The 21,233-nt window shown below is 35.9% G+C and overlaps 1 protein-coding gene across 2 annotated transcripts in view; it reads left to right on the forward strand.

The window, feature by feature from the left end:
• Nucleotides 1-653: 653 nt before the first annotated feature.
• Nucleotides 654-21,233, forward strand: part of LOC132698155 (nephrin) — a 520,664-nt gene continuing 500,084 nt past the window's right edge. The window contains exon 1 of one of the 2 annotated variants that reach the window (XM_060664070.1): nt 654-742. The gene's annotated coding sequence lies outside the window, so the exon portion shown is untranslated. The remainder of the gene's footprint in view (nt 743-21,233) is intronic. The other variant, XM_060664071.1, reaches the window with a different exon arrangement.

Raw genomic sequence — 21,233 nt, forward strand, 5'->3', positions numbered from 1 at the left:
TTTTTTTTTTATTGGCGTCTAATTTCGAGACACCCTCATGGCATAAATTAATATTTGAACATGTAATCTAAGCTATAAGAATTCGGACAAGGCACTGATCCGGCGCGTACTTGCTCGGATCATAGAGAACGCACTGTACAAGCGGTTTTAAATGTTTCCCAAGTTTCAATAAGCGGTATATGTGTTTATTCTCCAAGTCGTTTCCTAATCTCGACATACACCGCAATTTTGCTCATTTTCAAGAGGCAATGCGAGTTAAATTGCCGCCATTATCCGAGCGTCGACGAAACTATACGACATCCGTCGGCATCGGCTCCATAGCGTACCCCACCGCCGCAATTTTCCAAACGCCCCTACCGGCTGCCGCACCGTCGCAGAACCTCAAGAGTCGTTTGAGTTTTCCAGTCTGGATTTTCCGGCTCTGGTAACGCGTCGCAGCATCCCGTCAAACATTCCGCACCCTGTCCCGGAACCTAACCTCGAAGTACGTTCGTAATTGCAAATGCGACGTTGATCTTCGACATGCGATGATTTTCTGACTGACGTCGAACTAGCTGACGTTTCTATCTGTCGCCTTTTTGTCGTGTCGATGTTCTTGTGCGTATTCTAATTGTTTATTGGAGTAATAGTATAGTTGCTTTATCGTTGTGACTTCAAAGTTTGTGTTTGAAACTGCTTCGCGTTCGCGCGGTCTCCGTGGGATTTCCTCGCTGATGAGTTAACATCCCTCGAAGGATGCTAGGTACGGACCACTTAATATAGGTGACTTTTATCTGTGGTTTATTTTCTTCGTATAGGACCGGGTGTCTGTGCTCCAGCATCCTCCAGTCGTTATTTACAATACTATATTTTAAGTTTCGTACTATTGGAAATAGCGACGGTAAATTTGAACAAAAGGATGGTTAATATTGTCAAAAATATCTAAAAAAACTAAAACTGAATGAATTTAAAATTCATAGTGGATGACCATACCAGATTATTTCTTACTGTCCAAATAGTTGTTTTTAATATTTTGTAGTTTTATATTACTTTATGGAAAATACTATGCACTTTTAATCTTTTCTGAGTATTAAATAAAAATTTACAATGTTATACTTTTATACTTTTTGCGCACGCCAATGAATTTTATACAGACACCTCTAATGGCAAAAGACTATCGAAATGGAAGATACTGCATTTATCTTACCTCCAAAGTTGTGGAAATATGTAAATTTGTCTAGCTGCCATTAAGCTTCTCATAAAAAAGTAGATCCAATTTAGAAATTTGCATATTTAATGGTCCTCAAGATAGTTTATACACAGTGACATGACAGTAATGTCTTTTGGTAATCCCTTCATTAAAACGAAAAATTAACAAAGATGTGTGCACCTTTATGTAAAAATGGTTAAAAATATGCCTCTTCTGTAGCTTTCTTTTTGCATGAACATTATTCTACATTTTTCTGTGAACATATATATTGTTATTCTTATTATTAAAAAAACACCTCATTATATACGTAAACATAATATGTGCATATCGAAATGTTGCAGTATATGGAAATAAATGAAATGCGTGCAAAATAAATTTGCCAAAAATTGTTGCAAAATTTTCTGTTTACATTACGCGATTTAAATGGCAAAAATATTCGCCGATGCGTAAACTATATCGGTTTCAGTTCGTTTAATCTAAATTGCGTAATTATTTATGAACAAACGCCCCAAAAATATTGTTTCGTTTGCCTACATCGCGTTTATTATTATTCGAGCGCTACCAAAATAATTCTAGTCACCACCGTAAGCCACCGTAAGCCCGAAAATATTTAATTTAATAGACTCATGCAGTGATTTGAACGCTTTATTTGTATTATTAAAAAAAAGTGTGTGTGATACTTTAATAGTAATTTCGGCCTTTTTTATACGTAAATTCTCATAAGAATATTTAGGGTTTCACTTAGCCAAAACTGTTACTTCAAGGTCATACGATGGGTTAGCAACTTGCTTTCGTCAGAATTTACATGGGAAAGGGGCCAAAATTGTTGTTGAACTTACTAATTGCAGAAGGAAAGCATATTACATAATCCAATCGTCAAGAAACAGCGTGACTTTTAAGAATATAAGACATTCAAATCTAAATTGCTTGCCCAAGTAATGGGTAGCAACTATCTATTGTTTTTCTCGGAATTTGGGAAAGAATGTTTCATTATTAATTGTCATAAAAGTGTAACCTTAAGTAATTCTAAAGACTGCTGGGTTTATCTACTACTGTTACCGTGCTGACAAGTCACACAAAAATTTGCTTTTCTGCTACTCAAATTATCAGATAGCAAAAATCATTCTAATGCAAAGTTTACATGTTCTATAGTAAAAAGAGTGGTAAGGTTACGTTGATTATTTTTGACCTGAAATGATGTTGAAATACTTTGGCAAATACTTTATAGAGTAGCTTGGACAAATATAAAAACAATCGACGAAATTTATACAAATTTATTAACTAAAAACGAAGCAATGGTTGGATTCCTGGATTCCTACTGCATCGGTTGTTGTTGAATCGAACTTGCTGATGTCTCGCCAATCATCCTGTTGTTTCTTCGGAACTTAAGACAGTGAGTCCGAAACCAACCCTATATATACCACTGTTGTCTTTGCTTACATTCACAACTTCACTGACCAGATTTACCACTTTTCCGAAAATCTCTCCACATCTTCAATCCGTCAAAATTCCGTTTCCAGGAGTGTTCGGTTTTAGTTAAGCTCTGAAGAAGTAAACAAGCCAGCAATTTCGATTCAACAACAATGGAGGAATCCAGAAGTAATAGTATTAGTATTGAAAAATATTGTCTTTCACATTGAAACGTAACCTGACTAACTGTTTTCAAAGGCAATTTTTGATTTAGCTTTTGTTAATGATAAAAAGAAAAAAAAAACAAGAAGAAATATGAAAGAAAGGTTATAGAGGCTTTGTTTTTGTAAAATTTGTTAAGTCGATAAGTGGATAATGGATTCATATAAAAAAATTTCTTCCTTGAAAACGATTTGCAATAATAATTTATTGACAAGCGCGACTAACAAAACAAGCCTTCAAATTTAGGGCCTGAAATATAGAGTTGAAACTTGAATTAAATATTAGTTGTGGCTAAACAACCATTTCCATAAATTCCTCTCCAGATTTGGTTTCCATATAAACTTTGTGGCCACTTGGTGGAGGAAACAGAAAAAGGGTCAATTATCTATCTGAATCCCTTTTCAGTAACGAGTGGCATTTAGGAACACATCAGTAATGATTTGTAATTTCAACTCTGGATGTTATTATCAAAACAAAACCCCACAGACAAATAGTTCAAAAATATTACCAATTACTCTCCACCACTTGTAAACAACAAACTTTTTTGCTACCTTGGCGCCTTTTAGATTGAAATAAAATAAATATTTCTGAACAATAGTTTTTAAGATCCAGAGCCACTAACAGTAAACTACAACAATTCATGTTCTACCGAATGGTTTAACTTTTGCCCACCGGTTGGCGTATCGCTCATCTTGATATCCCAACAGAGAAAATTAGCTAAGAAGAGCCTCCCGATTTCATTCGAAATCTGTCAAGCCGCGCATACGTCTCGAGCATAAACCAAAACAGTAATATGCAGATCGAATCTTCTAGTTACTCGTGATCCACATAAGACGGGCTCCAAAATTCCAATTTAACCCCGAAGCAGAGTTACGAATGATACGCGCGAACCGAAATACTCAATTTACCTCTCCGTCTCCGGGTTCCTGTAATAGATACCCCCAGGCGCATAACACTTAATTTCTGAGACGTTCTCCCGTCTCCACTCGCTCCCCCATATGGAGAAAACCGAAACCCCCATCGAAAACGACTTCCCGTGTGAGCCGTTCCGAGGCGGCCGAGAAACAAAAGCAACCCCAGCGGCATCCGGTAGCTAAGATGCGAACAAAAGATACGGTTTCGCTTATCCGGAAATCTCGCAACATTAGCGACGGTTCCTGCCTTTGCGCTTCGGTCCAAATTCACCTTTCCTGCGTCTACAAGGTGTCTTTTAATTATGGTTACGCCTCGGGCGACACGGATTTAATACTGCACTATTTGCAACTTATGTCCTCCTGCGGTACTACGTTTTCTATAGAGAGAAATCATGGGCATTACATTACATCGAAAGTCATTCGTAAGATACTTAAAATGCAGTATTCTACATATATTGTGGAGTTATGGAAATCATATCCCCCAACGTGTTGGACAATATTTATGATAGGAACGAGATGCTGGAATGTTTTTTCAGCAGATTGGAAACAGAATTGTAGGCTAACTCATCGTTGTCATTGATATACTAGAGTTAATGGAACTTTAAGGATAATGTACTGCTTGCGAAGAACGACTCTTAGGGCTAGATGTCTTTAGAAATCGTTTCATCACAACCAGCCCAAATGCAAAGTCACATGCTATGGCTTTACAATGTTGACGGTTTGTCGTACAATCATACCGTCCTTAATTGATATTGCCATTAACCCAAGATATAGACAGATCTAGGTGAGACTGCGTTAACTAGAAGAGTTATCATTTGAGGTGCCATAACAATCGGAAATTGGTTTACCTCTAGTTTGTTCCTTTCAGCTAGAACTAGAACATCTTTTCTTATCGCTTTATTAAATGAGCTAAAGAAACATGTTTGCGTTTTTTTATCATTGAAAAAGGAATAAGTAAAAATGGTGTCCTAAATGCTATGCTGAGGTTTCTTCATCTGTAAACTACAGCATGTTAACTTGGAGACTGTGTAGTGTGGTCCTTATCACTCACTGGTGTGCCAGTAAAATATTTGATAGTGTGTTAAATGTAACCTATTTATACTTTACTTGTACTTATTCTATATTCTTTTGCCATTTCAATGCGATTTTTTTTATATTGTTTGTATCACGAATCTTATAATGTAAAAGTGCTGTTAATTAAAAGTCGATGTGTAAAGGCATCTTATCGTCTATTGGGTGTTCATCCAGCTATCTTCGATCACTTAATTAATTTATTATATTAAAAACATGTCACACACGAGAGAATTGAGAGAATTTACGGATTGGGTTTTGCTAGAAACGGAAAAATTAGATGAAACTCTCACTTCGATAGAAGAATTTCCAGTTGCAATTGAAATGTCACCATTTATCACCCCGTTTGGCATGCAAAACGCACTTGTTTTGTACGCGCAGGCGTCGAAAGGCGCCTAACAAAAGCTTTTTGTCGATTGACACTTTAAAAACCACTAAACCGTCTCTTATCTCGTCGACAACTAAACCCGTTTCACAGAAAATCTTTGTTTCTATTCTGAGAGCCGGGCTTCTTATCCTAGCAAATGTCCGACGAAGATTACCGGGTTTCCTTAAGGGGTAATTAATTCCCAAACGAGGCGAGAGATTTTCGCCAGTTGTCGGCGGGATTCGCACAATACCGGGGGATAACGGCCGAAACTAAATTAATGAATCGAGACGTTAGAAATACAGAACCTTCGATTCAAATTTCATCAGCGTCCGGCGGAGGGCGTTCTTCCAGTGGATATGTATGGGGTGAGAAATGGAAATACCACAGGATAATTGTGATCTAAAGAATTTATTTTGATTTAGACTTGGATGTCATACTGTCAGAGATGCAAAATTAAAAAATAAAATAAACAGAGAGCTGCCTACACTGGATAATATATTTTAGAATACTGAACTGAACAGCAGATAAAGTGGGACATCAAAGAAGTAATTTTGCAAGACGTTGATTTTTGCCACCTTCTTTAGAAGTTATTCTTTGATGCAGTCACAAATGTGTTTTTATTGGCTGGACATAATCAAACCAAAGGCAATGAGTTACATAAAACGTTACTATCGAAGTCTAATTAAAGAGGCTAACCGATATAAAGCTATAACCAGAGAAATATCCATATTTGCATACCAAGGCAATTATCAAAAAATAGCAAGGGCATCCCGAATTGCTCACTAGTCAGTAGTTTTTTCCAAATTCTTTACCAAAATATGGAAGTTTTTTGGTGGCGTACATTGCCACTTTACATAACGGAGAGAGATTTAAAATCCGACACCACCGGCTCATGGTCAAAGACATGTTATAGCTAGTCAAAAAAAACTTGTCTAGCTCTCATTTTCCAGATTTTTAAATTAGGCAAATGGTTAATAAAGTTTTGAAGTCAAGGTAACTGACGTATTGGGTGCAATAGCGAATTTATGACTAGGAATTTTCTTATCAAAATCAGGTTTACGTAGGTTAGAGTTCGAGTTCGAAAAAATTATACACCGCATTCTACTGGCATTCAAAGTTAGGTTGTTATACCGTCAATAACATTGTTACTACCGGAAGTACAGACTCATTTCTAATATTTCTAAATTGCAAGCAAATCTGTTGATGTATATATTTCAACCACTTCAGAGGCACTATTTTTGCATTTTGAATATTACTCAGTCTTATAACTAACACGATTGGGTAAAGTTCGGTGTATTTTTTTGGTGTAGTGACGATCAATTTTATATTGACGCGAATGAAAATGATAGATTGGATAGTGATAATATTAGAGACTCTATTAGTGGTAGTGATATTGTAGTTACTAAAAGACAGAAAACCATACCTTTACCATCAAGTTCAAGCAGCAGTGAAGAAAACGAGAATATATCACAACCTGTTAATTTTGGTCCATGGCAGGACGTCACAGGCCACGATCACCAGACAGGATTTTATTTACTTCTGTGGATAAAATGGATGTTCCTGATACTTGTACAAAACCCACACATTTTTTCAAGCCCTTTTTTACCGATGAGGTAATAATAAAAATAGTACAACAAATAAATAACTACGCGAGACATAAAATAGCACAGAAGAGGTTGTAAAAACGTGGGTAGATACTACAGTAGAAGAGTTTACCGTATGTATTTGGGTTGTAATAAATATGGGTACGATAATCTTATCTAATTTCCAAGAGTTTTGGTCGCAACATTCTAACGCCAAAATACTTTTTTTAGTAGCATATTTAGCGGAGAACGGATTTTACAAAAATTTTTGGATGAAACCATGCATGAAAACCAAATCTCTTATTGCTCGAACTCAAAAAGTCAGTCACTATTTAGATTATTTGGACAAGCAATTCAAGGAACATTTTGTTCCATCAACAGAGATATCGGTAGACGAATCTTTTGTTAGATTTCAGGGTAAAATTAGTTTTTTAACTTACAATCCTAACAATGGGGATACAAATTTATGTAGGTAATGGCGGATGCTAACACCGGATATGTTTATTCAGTTTGGCGTACTAAGGAAGCTTGACATCGGATGATTTAGTGAGACCTGATGTACCTGTAAGCATAAGGACAGTGTTACATCTGTGTCAAAATAATTAGACAATAACCCAGGATGATGAAGATATCATTTTTACACGGATAAATATTATGCAAATCAACTGCAAATTTATACCTGATAAATGAGGAAGCCTCTGGGGACTCGAAATCTCTAGTGTCAATGCATATTTTTCATATAAAGGCAGCAAGCCGGAAACTAAATATATCTGAGAAGCATCCAAAAGCCTGGACTACACATTGGGGACTGCTTCGAACGGTACCATACACTAGAACATTATAGAATGTAATTTTTCTATATTGTGTATGAATTTATTTAATAATAATGGTAGTGATTATGATAATAATAATAAAATATTAAAAAAAACATAGTTTTTATAAATTAAAATATATATATAAAAAAATCCGAGAGACAGTAGATAAAATAATAGTCCGAGTACAGTGTACTTGCGAAAGGACATATATACGAGTGCAAAGGGTTAAAAAATGCAATCAAGAGAATTTCATTCACCATCCTAGATTTTGTGATATAACTGTTACTTCCCTCCATCAGCTTTACTATCGGGGTTCTATTACTGAAAACAGCTTTCCAAGAATATCTACAATAAATACCTTGTTAAGTGGTGTATTAATATTGATAATGCGAGCTGCCCAATTTGCCATTCCGGTTCCAATTAATCAAAAATCATAGCGAAGAATTTTGGTCCGCTGGAAGTCGACAAAATTTCCATGTCAGCGGCGAATGAAATGATAACATTCAAAAAAATACCCAGAAATACATGTTTTATGAATCCGACATTATATTATCTGATCGAATAAAAATAATAAATAAGAGGTAGAGCAGACCCGCGATGTAATAACCTTCTTGGATCGCTGGCTATGTGAAAAGGAATATTGTTGGACAGGAACCGGAATGACAGTATTGATGCCAAAACCGGCGCATCATCGTGAAAATAATATCTCGAGGTATTTTCGTTATAAGGGAAATTGATTTGACGAATCCGGAAATTCAAATCAAGGAACATTGGGTTGCAACGGGTTCTTGAGTCGCGCAGTTTCGTGATGGGGGCTACATATTGGGACGGCTAATATCGGGTGGGGCTTTGTTTCGCATTTCTAACATTTTTTGAATATTTTAAATTATTTTTTTTTTAACCAGTATTCATTTATCTATAATACCGATTAAGTGACTAATCTTGACTTTGAGAGATATATTATTTAAATTTTAGATTTGTTCTAATATAATGAAAAATAGAAATTTAAAGTATTGGTGGTCGTCAACAATTCTCCTCTTCGCATACGCCACTGCACATATTATCCATGTTTGTATTTAAACTATCCTCTTTTTAAATCAGATTATGTTAATCAGTACAACCTCAAATTGAAAACTTTCTCTTCATTTTACTACGGCTTATCAAAGTTTAACATTTTGAAGAACCATTTGGTTCTTCAAAATGTTGGTTGTATTTCTGCTCTTTAAGTTGATCACGCGACCATCGGATTATCTAAATGGCATTTTAATTTGGGGATAACAAAAAAAAAAGCGCTGGATAAACCATGCGAAATTATGAAATGCTCGAAATAGGAAAATATGTATGTATTAATTCACTTCGACATCTAACTTTAAATTGAATTTATTTTCGGCTGCCGGTGACACTTCTGGATAGGGATTTTCGATGAATAAATTGAATTCGGGACAGGGAACAAAATTCGGCTAGAGGAAATATATTACGTGTTACGCGGTTGTGTGTGTTAGTTATTCTTTACTAAGTGATTATTACTAACAACAGAAAAATAAGTTGTTAGGAAAGCACTGCCAAATGCTGTTCAATAAGTACACCGAAAATACTACCAAAGTTTTTGTTGTTACCGATCAAAGAAGTTGCCCTAACGGTGACACAAATTTCCCCGCATTTAAAGAAAAATTGGCGACGTCGCGTGATACCGAATCTGAATGAAGTGCAGAATAAATACCAAATAGTCGACACTACGCATCGATATTCAATTGGATTTGATTTTTGAATCTTGAATTTTTAATTTTATACGAGGTGACCTGGAATGGTGCTTTGACACACGGCATTAAGCCCCAAATATGGGAAAATTTGTTTCTATGAACCTCAAGTAGTGGTTTGTGAACATTTTCCTAAATAAATTTTTAATAACTCCGAAAACTTAACGCATATTATGAATGTTGAGTGTTATAAGTGGAGCAGTCATGATTCCCACCAGATAACGTTTTATAGTGTAATCAAAATAACTTTTTAAAATAAAATAAATACGACGATATGAATTTTTAACTTCACTAGATGGCCTGATACCCTTATTTTACCCAACAACCAAGTGAAAACTCTATCTGAATATCTTTATTCTACGCTAAAATATAAACAAAGGAACTCAAATGAAGAAATTGAACTTTGAGCAACATCTCTTCAGCTCCGTTAGCTACTGTCACTGGACACTTCGAACATAAGTCATGGGTTACGGGGCAATCACATGTTTTCTGTACCACATGGTCACGTCACACGTCTCTCAGTGAATGTATTCGTGCTGTTTTATAAAAATGTACCCAAAATCTACTGGTCATGAGAAAAGTATAGTACGCAAATAAGTTGTTAAACTTCTTCAAAATGTCTTTTGTCAAAGTTGTAGCAAAATATGCTGTTAAAATTAATATAAAACTTCGTTATTTATTTTAACCACATTTTTTATAATACCTTCTGTTTCACATTCTTCCCAGTTTTCAACTATTTGACTAACTCGATTCCTAATAAATTGCTGAAGTAACCAGCAACTTACAGTTTTACATGGTCATGCAAGAGGTATGCAACGCAATGATAGAAATAGATATTTCAAAGAAGATAATTAAACCAATAAGTTGAACTGATGTGGTTTTACTTGGTGAAAATCCATTTATCAAAATAAATAAGAACTAAAAGTTCAGATTTTCACGAAATTATATATATTGACATGACAATTGTTTCGACAACACCGTGTCTTTATCAAATGTAATATTTACAAACTGTATATAAGCCAATAAGACTTCTTCGTGTTTGGTCAACATTGCACTTGCTTCTAGCATAGGTTACAATGGGACGTCATTATTATCTTTACGCCAATACCAATTCGATTCCGCACACAGCAGCTCATAAGCCTAAAATAAATCCGAAGTGCAATTATCTATCGGGAAGGGACAAAGGCGGACGGATGCATTGTTTTCTAAAAAATGGATCAAGTCTTTGTCGTAATCCCGCGGGATAATGGTTGACAAATGGCGTCGCTGTTTGTCCCGCCTGAAGTGCTATGCCGACCAGCTCGACGGGCGCGGTGTTTGACCCATTAACCCCGTACAATGGAGATTAAGTTGTTTAAAAGCCATTCGGTCGGAAACAGTGCTCGATCCGGCGTAACCATTTTCGCCATTTTTTTTTTAATTCTAAATATTCAACAATCGACTCTGCTTTGTGGAGTGCGCTACGCGCTGTGCTGTTTCCTGCTCTCTAGGGACAGAGAATATTATGAACCTAGATAGATTATGTCGATATCGCATAAGTTTCTCACACCACCAAACTTTTACTTTTTGCAAATTTAGGTTTCCCTGTATCTAGTTGCTTTCTTAGATACCCTAATTGATTTTAAAATTTTTATTACTGCGCCATGTTACCATTTCTGACCTCCTGTATGGTAAATCCTTCCGAAATCGATATTTAGGCTTGATTTATAGCCAATAAGGTATTTAAAATTTATCAACCACCACATCATTCTCAAAAGCTTCAAGATGTCGTTTTTCACGTGCCACACCATTTATGTTATTGTTTGATCGGATGCACAATTTATTCCCACCTCCTTTCCGTATACAAATTTTTAGTAACTTATTTTTATCAGAACTCAATCAACCCAAATTCTTTCGACTGGCAAATTTTGACAAGTTGTTGGTTTTATTTATGTCAAAGGAGTTAAGGGATTCTGAAACCCGTCATTTGCAACCGTTTGTATCATCGGTAAAGTGGAATATTTTACCTCAGAAAGCCGCGAAAAGGTAGTTCTTATACAAGATGGGAATTGGTTTTTTTTGAATAAGTTTTAAACTATTTGACCTAATTTAATGTGATGGCCTATAACAGAGAGCATTGAAAATAGTTGCAGGGATAAACTACGTTGTACACCTGAATGCATAATTTGTTTAACAGTATAGACCTACAATTTTTCTTTTGTTGTTTATAATGGGTGTTTTTTTCCGATGTATATAACTTTAAGTTGGCATTAAGTTTGGTTAGCTAGTTAGTTGGCTAACCAAAACTAACCAAAACGAGATTGCCGTTGTTCCCGATTTTTATAAGCGAATTTTCTTTAGCGATGAAGCGCACTTCTGGTTGAACGGCTACGTCAACAAACAAAACTGCCTCTTTTGGAGCGAAGCTAATCCTCAAGTGTATGTCGAAACACCGTTACATCCAGAAAAACTAACTGTTTGGTGCGCTTTATGGGCTGGTGGAATCATTGGTCCGTACTTCTTCAAAAACGATGATGGTCAGAAAGTTACAGTCAATGGTGATCGGTATAGACTATGATTATTAACTCTTTCATTCCTGAATTGAATAACTATGAGGAGATGTGGTTTCAACAAGATGGCGCAACATGTCACACAGCTCGTGCCACAATCAATTTATTGAAACACACGTTTGGTGACCGCCTAATTTCACGTTTTGGACCTGTGAATTGGTCTCCAAGATCTTGTGATTTAACACCGCTAGACTACTTTCTGTGGGGCTATGTAAAGTCATTGGTCTATGCGGATAAGTCACAAATGCTTGACCATTTGGAAGACAAAATTCGCCGTGTTATTGCCGATATACGGCCGCAAATGTTGGAAAAAGTCATCGAAAATTGGACGTCCAGATTGGACTACATCCGCGCCAGCCGCGGCGGTCATATGCCAGAAATCATATTTAAAATGTAATAATCCATCGTTGTTTTATTGCAATTTAAAGTTCTATACATAAAAAAACAAACACCCCTTACTTGTTCAATATAGGTAAAGTAAACAGTTTTGGGAGAAAAAAAAATTAAATGAATGGATGTTTCCTTTTATAAGTGAAAACAAAATGAGTGATTTAATTTAGCCTGCGGGAAGCGTCACATTACCACGTAAGTTTCTTGTCCCACAGATCCGAGCCACTTCGGACATTTCCGGGATATTACCGCACGGCTGTGGGAGCAATCGAGTGTCACTCGTTTATTAATAAACTCCTAACTCAAATGCCGTTTACCACACTTCTTGCATAATATACTATTCACTAAAAGAAGCGCTGTCCTTCGAGGATTCATTTCTATGTAGGGAGGCCCTGTAGAAACAAAACTATATTATATTAACATGCCGGAATGTGACACCAACCTTTTCCTTAACAAGAAGTAGCTAAATCGAAAACCAAAACCGGCACGACAAAAAAAAGTTTTATAACCCTCGTTTTAGCGTTCTTACTCGTTTTCAAATATTTTTTACTATATATATTCAAGTAGTCACCAATTGTTTACATCGTTTTATGTGGTTTTTATTTTTTCTTAACAAGAAGTATTAAATAAAAAAATCGTCACTGCAAAAAAATTAATTTTAAAGATCCGAATTTTCTGAACCAAGCATGTTGGTCCATTGCTATCTATTATGAGGTGTTCTCAGTCTCATACATCCTGTATATAACATATTGGTTGTAGAAATCGTCAGCGACCGTCGTTGGTGTTGATGAAATCGAAATGAAAAAATTTCAAATTGCCCATCTGAGACCGATAAATCAGATTTCTCATCAAGCGTCAGCGCAATGGGCAATCAGGCTGAAAATACGTCACAAACCGTGACGCTCACGTCTCATTTTTCCTTTCCATCACCTATTCTTTTGTCCTAAGCAAGAAATTTCCTTATCAGCGGATAAAAACTAATTCGCAAAGCCGAAAAAGGTACTTATTTTTCGTCACGGCCGCGACGTAAAATTCCCAACTCCGTATTAAATTATGCCCCTGCCTTTGGGATTTCGTAGTAAAAGGACCGGCGATATCGCTACCGACTTGCTATTTTGAATAACGTCCTGTCTTAATGAACGAGATAAGATTCTCAATTTCCTGAGATAATTGCAAACCGTATTAGAGGACCTAAGCTGCTGATAGCATTCTAGAGCCCGATGCTTTTGGTCTATTGAGTTATGTACTTATCCCGGATCTCGCAGAATTAAAGTCGTCCTCTTGGAATTTATTGTGGACGAGTGTTTTCACCTCCCGGGTTAGAGATAATTAAGTTTGGTTTCGGTTTGGCGCAAAAACGTTTAACGTTAATTAGTTTTGAAAAGTAACAAAGCATAACTTCGGTCGTGAAGTTTGCTATTAAATTAGCCAAAAGCGAAACTGTGGACAGGCGCAAGAAATTGCACGTGTCGTGTATCGAGTTCAAGACTGCGTCTAACCCATTTAACGAAGCAAAAGGTTGAATTTTGAAATTGGTAAATGAAAAAATAAAACTTAAAATTTTTATCCTTTTATGAAAATCTGAATGGAAAGAACCAGAGAATATGGGACAAATCAGGAAGTAATCTAGGAGAGAATAGAAAGAAACTGCTATAATAAATTCTTCCTCGAACCAGCCCAGAAAACGGGGAACAGACTATCCTCAAATACACAGGGTGTCCAGTAAGCGCAACTAGGAACGGTATTAGGAAAAAAGACAGTGATAAAAGTTCGAAAAAAATCTAGTAAATTGGCCAAGGGGAAAGAGCTGGAAAATATTTTAGAGTTTTAGAGCAATTGTTACCTTGAGTTTTAAACTCGGTTTCGTCAAAAATTTATAACTTTAACAATAGTTCAAATCTGTTTTCTTTAATGCGTTTTGCTCTATCTCAGCAAGGACAGTGATGGGAACATTTTCCTAAATAAATATCCATATTTCCAAAAAGGCTAAATGCGTTTTAATAAACTTGTAGTCATTAAAAAAGGCTTTGTGTGGTTGCAATTGCCACAAGATGACTTTTTCTGACATGTTTTCCAAAAAAAAAACATAATTTTCTGAAAAAAGAATGTATACAACCATAACATTTTTTTGACGTCCTTAGATATTCAAATAAGGACCCAACAACACAATAAAAACCACATCTCAACATCTATCTTAATCTAAGACTTGAATATTAGAACTCATTGCTCAAATAAACCTAGATTTTGAGAAAAAATTTCACTTTACAGGTCGCTTCTTTGAAAATAGGGACATTTTTTTAAGTATAACCCCCCCCCCCCTTTTCTTACTAACCAAAACGCATTAAATAAAAAAAAATGATTTAGTTTCAGTTTTAAAATAGTACGGTTAACATTAGAAATTTAAAATTTAAAATTTAAAATTCAAGTCAATTACGTCCCCTGCTGACCATTTTAGAAACTCAAAAAAACGTTCCAGCATTTTTTCTTGGCCGATTCACTTGATACATTTTTTTTTTAATTTCTCGGATCGCCCGTTTTCCTGATACCGTACCGCGTTGCGCTTAGTGGACTCTGAGTAGCAGGTTAATTTGATAGGAAACAAAATTACACATCCCTTACCACGTTTCTTACTAACCAGAACGCATTAGAAAAAAAGGAATGTTTGTAAAAATCTAGTTTTAAAATTCAAAATAACAATTACGTCCCCTGGTGGCTATTTTAGAAACCTAAAAATAAGTTCCAGCATTTTTTCTTAGCCGCTTCACTTGATATATTTCTTTTTTAAAATTTCTCCTACCGTCCGTTTTCCTAATACCGTGCCTGCTTGCCTTTACTTTACACTGAGTATATAGTAGGTTAATCTAATAGGAAACAAAATTACAAAATTTTTCCTCCTAAAATGAGATAACATCATACTCAGTAGATGATCAAAGAGAGTTCGAGCAATACATAACCTCACTTCTTGGAATCCCGAGGGGTGTGGAGGTCCGATGGAAATTGACTGTTTCTGTGTCTGAGATGCAGGATGTTGATTGTCTGAAGATTTTCCTTGATATCGAAGGCGATAAATATTGTGCCACACAAAAGTTTGAAACAAGAGGTGTAGTATTTAATGTTTTTAAACATAACCAGACAGAAATGTTTTTTTTTAATGGAGAATTGATCAAAATTTAAGCAGAAAGTGTACACTAGGAACAAGCCGTTATCAATGCTCAAAAAACTCTAGGCACAAAGAGAAAATAGATCTAAGTGATAAGAACGTTACAAACTAAGTTCTCCCGATACTGAACTCACCGATGTGAAAAGCAGAATTATAAAAACTGAGTATCTATACATTATATATATATATATATATATATATATATATATATATATATATATATATATATATATATATATATATATATATATATATATATATATATATATATAACATTTAAAAAAAGATTATGTGCTCATGTTTTAGATCGATCCTTGTATCAGACATTTCAGAATTTTTGTATTCCTTTCCTGGTTCATCTATAGACATTTACTCCGTTTATTAACACTTAAATCTAAATACACAGAGTGCCCAAAATCAGGTTCGGATTTTGTACATTTCGTTTTCCGATTGTCGGGATTCGCACGCAGACAACGATTAATCACTCAGTTCCGCAATTGAATTATTCCCGTTTCAACTTTATAAAACGGATTTTACTTTCCAATCCGATTCACTAATTAGTCGAGCCCGACAAGACCTCGCGCGGAAATCTATTTATTACAGCCGACAACTAATTTTGTTGGAAATTTCCGATTATTCGAGAAAACTCAGTCAGTTTTCCAGCCCACAAACGACGAGTACAACAATACAGTCTTTACCACTTTGGAATGTAAAACTACAACCATCAGTTTTAAAAATACGACTTATACCATTAAATTCTACCTTTAAAGGCGCTTTGCAACAGAAAAAATTTCCATAGCAAAAAAGTCACAGCGAATATATTTACACTAATAAATATCAATGCGAGAACTGAAGTTTTCGTCTAAAAGTGTCAATTTTGGCCTACCTTATATTATATATACCTTATATATTAAATATGTATGCAAACATCGTTCTGAGTCAAGCAGCAGAAATAGTCTGTGTTACTATGAAAATTAAATCTAAAATACACATGTTTATAATTATTAGAAGATTATCTTGTATTATTGATAATATACAAATAGTTATTCTAATGGTTTAAGACATTAATCAAATGAATAATTTAACTTTTATTCGGTTTATTTTCTGTTTTGTGGCACACTAATTCTGGGTAATAAATCTAATGAGTCCTGCAAAGTACGAGCCATATGAGGGTTGTAAATGTATACTCAGTAATTAATGTTCGTTTGAGTACAAAATGGAAGCTAGAGAAAAAAACATGGACATTTTGGTATAAGAATTTTTCTTAGCTTTCCTTCAATCTTTCTTCTCTTAAGAAGCTGATTCTGCTGAGGAACTGCCAGAATATAATTAAAGTCTTGAGGAAAAGTATTCCAGAGAGAATGTCGATTATCAGTATAAGTGAAAAATGCAATTAGAACAGTGAGCAAATCGCTTCTTTCGAACAACAAATATATTTTGTTTTTAAATTTGTAATCGCAATTTATTCAAAAGGTGTTGCTCCGTCACTAAAGTGAAATCAGAGAATGGACCCTCGATTTAGTATATCGAAAAGACCAAACCGAAAGTACGCACAGTGCAACAAACTAAAATTTAGTTGTTGCCTAGTGGAACAAATGTCTATATTACCGATATTCGCCAGAATAAGTGAAGGATTTAAAACTACTCAAACTGTCCACACTATCCAACATAACAGATCAGATGTATTTATTTATGGAAAGGTAAACAGAGCAGTGACCTTCGTCGACGTCGCTACCGGCACCTATTAATCTGCAAAAGAAAAGCTTAAGAAAAAGAGAAGTACCGTTAGCGGATGATATAAAGCTGACATGGTGAGTTGATAGGGTGAATGTTGTCCCTATAGAGGTCGATGCATCTGGGGAAATTCCAAAGTGTCTCAGAACTCACCGTAACCGCACTCACCGTGAAATGCACAAATCTGTACTTGCAACCTGCAATATAGAAAGGGTTCTTAACCATTCTTAAACACAATAATGTACATCTGATGTTTTGCTACTGAAGTGCGTCTGCTTATAATGTCCATAATAATAATAATAATAGTGGATTTACTGTATAAGCAACATTAGAGGAAGAAAAATATATACATGAGAATTTTATGTACTTAACGATCAGATAGCCAAGCAATATTGTTACGTTTGAAATTTGAGACACCCGGTAAACTCATGTTGATGGCAAAATACGAAAGCGTGGAAAAAAAGGAACGACACACCGAGAGAAAAAAAGGCAGCGCGATAAGCCGTGATCGCGGTGATCGCTCTTAAATTGTGCACGAGTCATAACTAGGTTGCTTAGTGAACAGTAAAGTTATTCTGGCGTTTTACGGATTTTTCACTTTGCATCCCGCTTTAGCGACTTTTGTCGTACTCTGGTTGTTTTAAGCAAACGCCTTAGTTTCGGGAATCTTCGGAATTAACCTGAGAGTTCTATACCGACGTCCGTACTCCAGATAAGCACCACGTAGTGGAATTTGTTTTTTATTTTCGCATACACGTAAAAGGAAATAAAACGATTCGACAAAAAGGACTGGTGTAGTGCCCAACTTAAGTTTTATTGCGAATTCTATAATTTTGTTTGTACATCTAAGATATTACCTGAACGATGAGTTGAAAAGAGGTTATTGACGGTTCCTTTTTTTTGTCGTTAAGGGGTTACCCTCTTTTTATACTCGTCTATACTCTCGAGAGATTATTTACGCTGTAGGAAAATAAAACGTGTAAAGTTGTTTAATGTAATTACATATTGCGATCTTGTATACCGATCCCAGTGCGGTGGATAACTTTTCCCCCCATTTCGACATTAAATCGAATAACTGAATGTCATGGAGTGTTTTTGTTCCTTTTTTTTTTTGTAATAACCGTAGCTAATGTCACCAGTGCGAATTAGGTTTGGTGATGTCAGTGTTTTTAGGGGTATATAAGTAAAGAAATCACCTGGCGCCCTATAAAAAAAAAAACTCTTTATAAGTGGTACTTAAATCGTGAATTTACCCACTCCCGCTCCGGCTGTAGCTGAGCGGCGCATACCTCTCAAATGTTACCTGGATGGTAATACGGCCACGGGGAAAAAAAAATAGGCAAATAGGAACAATATTTCTCGTTATAGGTAACAATATTAAACATAATTTAGAATAAAGAGAAGGAAAGGAAGAAAGTAAAATGATTTTATTTCATGTCTTGAGAGATTAAAGAAGACCTAAAATTATTAAGAACGTACCTCTATACGAATACTCGTTATACGTAACGTTTCAGTATGCAGCACGTGTCGTCTAAACCGGACCAATTCAGTGAGTTTTCCAATTTATAGTGGAAAATCAATAAATTAAAAAAAATTAAGTTTTAGTACACGTCTTTTATCTATCGAGTGAAGACAGTGGCCAAAGGATGCACAGCAGTGGTGTAACCATGTGTCTACTAGAGATATAGAGGCACTGCCTATGCTGATAGTAAAGAACCTTATGAAGTAACCATTCAACATGGGGACGACCGAGATTTAAAATATCGGTTTTTACCAATGACATTCGACACCTGACATTACCGCTAGCAGATTGTCAATAATTTTGGATGCAGCATTTTTCCGGCAGTGTTTTCCCAAATTATCTTGTTAAATGTTTCTCTAAAAAAAGTTCAGTGTGTAGAAATTGCTGCTTAGAAAGTGAAAGTTAGTGAAGAAAAATCAGTCTTTAATTAAGGTTTTAATGTCAATTGTAAATATTACGAAACAATTTTGTTAAATGGATTTTCATCAGGTAAAAGCCACCTCAGTTCAATGTTACGAATATATCTGGCTACACGGCATGGCCAAAAATACTTTGTATAAGTAACTGATATTCGCTTACATAAGTAACCAACATTTAAGGTGAATAACCCTGTATATACCCAAAATGAATCTGCAGTTCGCGAAAACTTTGAAGTTGGACCCAAATTTTAGTGGTGCGTTAATTTTGGTGTGAACTGTATTTATATACCAAATACCGGTTTGAGCGATGCGATTCGATAATTCCGAAAAAAAATTTAAAACGCACACATAGGAAATATTACGAACGGCGAAAAGTAGTCAATATCGAAACAAAAGGTAACGGGTCACTCGGTTGTTTCGCACCCTCGCATACAGATAGCAACATTTCGGTGGGACTCGACCCCCATCCGCCGCGGCGTAGGCTGGCGGCATCAAAATTAGAACATAGAGACGGGAGCGATAGAGAGAGAGAGACAGCGCACCCAGAACGAACACCGGAAATTCATGTAGTATCGGTTCGATGTGGCGATTACGTTTTTGAACTACGGTTTGATTATCTAATTTATGGTCGCCAAGTTTCTATAGGTGAATGAATCCGCTTGCGAAATTTATTATTTTCGCTCCGATTTCCACAGCGGCAACAAAACAGACCGAGTGCATTATATCTACGCGCCATGATTCATGTTTTCGGTCAATTTAATCGTAAATGAAACTTGCACGCGTTCTTTTTTTTTGACAACCCGCCGCTCACGCCACAACGGACGTTTGAAATTTATCGTCGACGTAACACCAAAAACGTGGTCAACTGACCTACAGGGTGCTCGAATAAAACGGGTCTCAGCCGAATCGGAAACGTATTGTTTTCTTTTGTATGTCCTCGTCACACAGATAATTAGCCAGCTTCACCCAGGAGGGTCTGAGACATCCCATCATCCCTCGCGGATCTATATAGAGATAAAAATAAAAAAGAGGGACGAGAAATCACTTAACTTACTACAATTTCAACTGTGCGAATGGAAGAAGGAAAATTGGCGTTACTAAATAAACCACTAAAAGGATAGTCAAACCACCTACGCATCGGGTCACAACATTCACCACAATCACAAATCTGGGTGGACTTAACACCTGCACAGCCGTCGCGAGCTGCACAAACTAGTGCCTTTTTTATGATTACAGTGTTAACTTATGAAACAAAGGTTTAGTAGGATGTTTATCAGAATGTCACCTATATTTGTAATATTTTTTAAAGAAACTTCTACAGGCTGCTGTAATTATTTTTACAAAACTTGTCGATTCCTCCTCCGTCGGTTTTTGCTGAGTCGAACTTGCTGACGTTTCGCCAATCATCCTGTTGGCTTCTTCAGAGCTTGACTGAAACTGAAATTAATAATTTCCACATTAAAGATATTAAGCATTCCATCAAACACATACTTGCCACTCTGGTCTAAGTTCTAAAGAAGCATAACGTCAAAACCAGATTTACCACTTGTCCAAAAATCTTTCAATATCTTCGGCCGTCAAAGATAAAATTCCATTTGAGATGCCAGGAGTTTACAGCATTCCATGCATATGCGACAAAGAATGCATTGGAGAAACGCCACGAAAAATATGAACTAGGCTCAAAGAACATGAAAGAGTCTTACCACTAAGACAAATAAACTCATCAGCTGTTGCCGAACGCAATCACGAAACCGGACATCAAATTTTATTCGATTAAACTAAAATTGATTCTTCTATGACACGAAAATTCCGAGAGTCTATAGAAAGCCATAATCTTAACCGCGACTCAGGTCTTTATCTGTCACCAATATGGAAATCAGTCATCCGAGACGGTTTTTATACCCCTCATTTAGCTCCGCCCCCTCAAACAATTTATACGCAGGTACAGAGTAAAATGCGAGCCAGTTTTAGTTAAGCTCTGAAGAAGATGATTGGCGAAACGTCAGCAAGATCGACTCAGCAAAAACCGACACAGAAGGAATCCACAAGCTTTGTACTTAAGCCTTTCTATGGCAGCCCACATAATACCGATTGCTTTTCACATATCAGTCGAGAAAGGACATTAAAA

The sequence above is a fragment of the Cylas formicarius genome, unplaced genomic scaffold, assembly GCF_029955315.1.
Source record: "Cylas formicarius isolate icCylForm1 unplaced genomic scaffold, icCylForm1.1 PGA_scaffold_2__14_contigs__length_35257938, whole genome shotgun sequence".
NCBI lineage: Eukaryota > Metazoa > Arthropoda > Insecta > Coleoptera > Brentidae > Cylas > Cylas formicarius.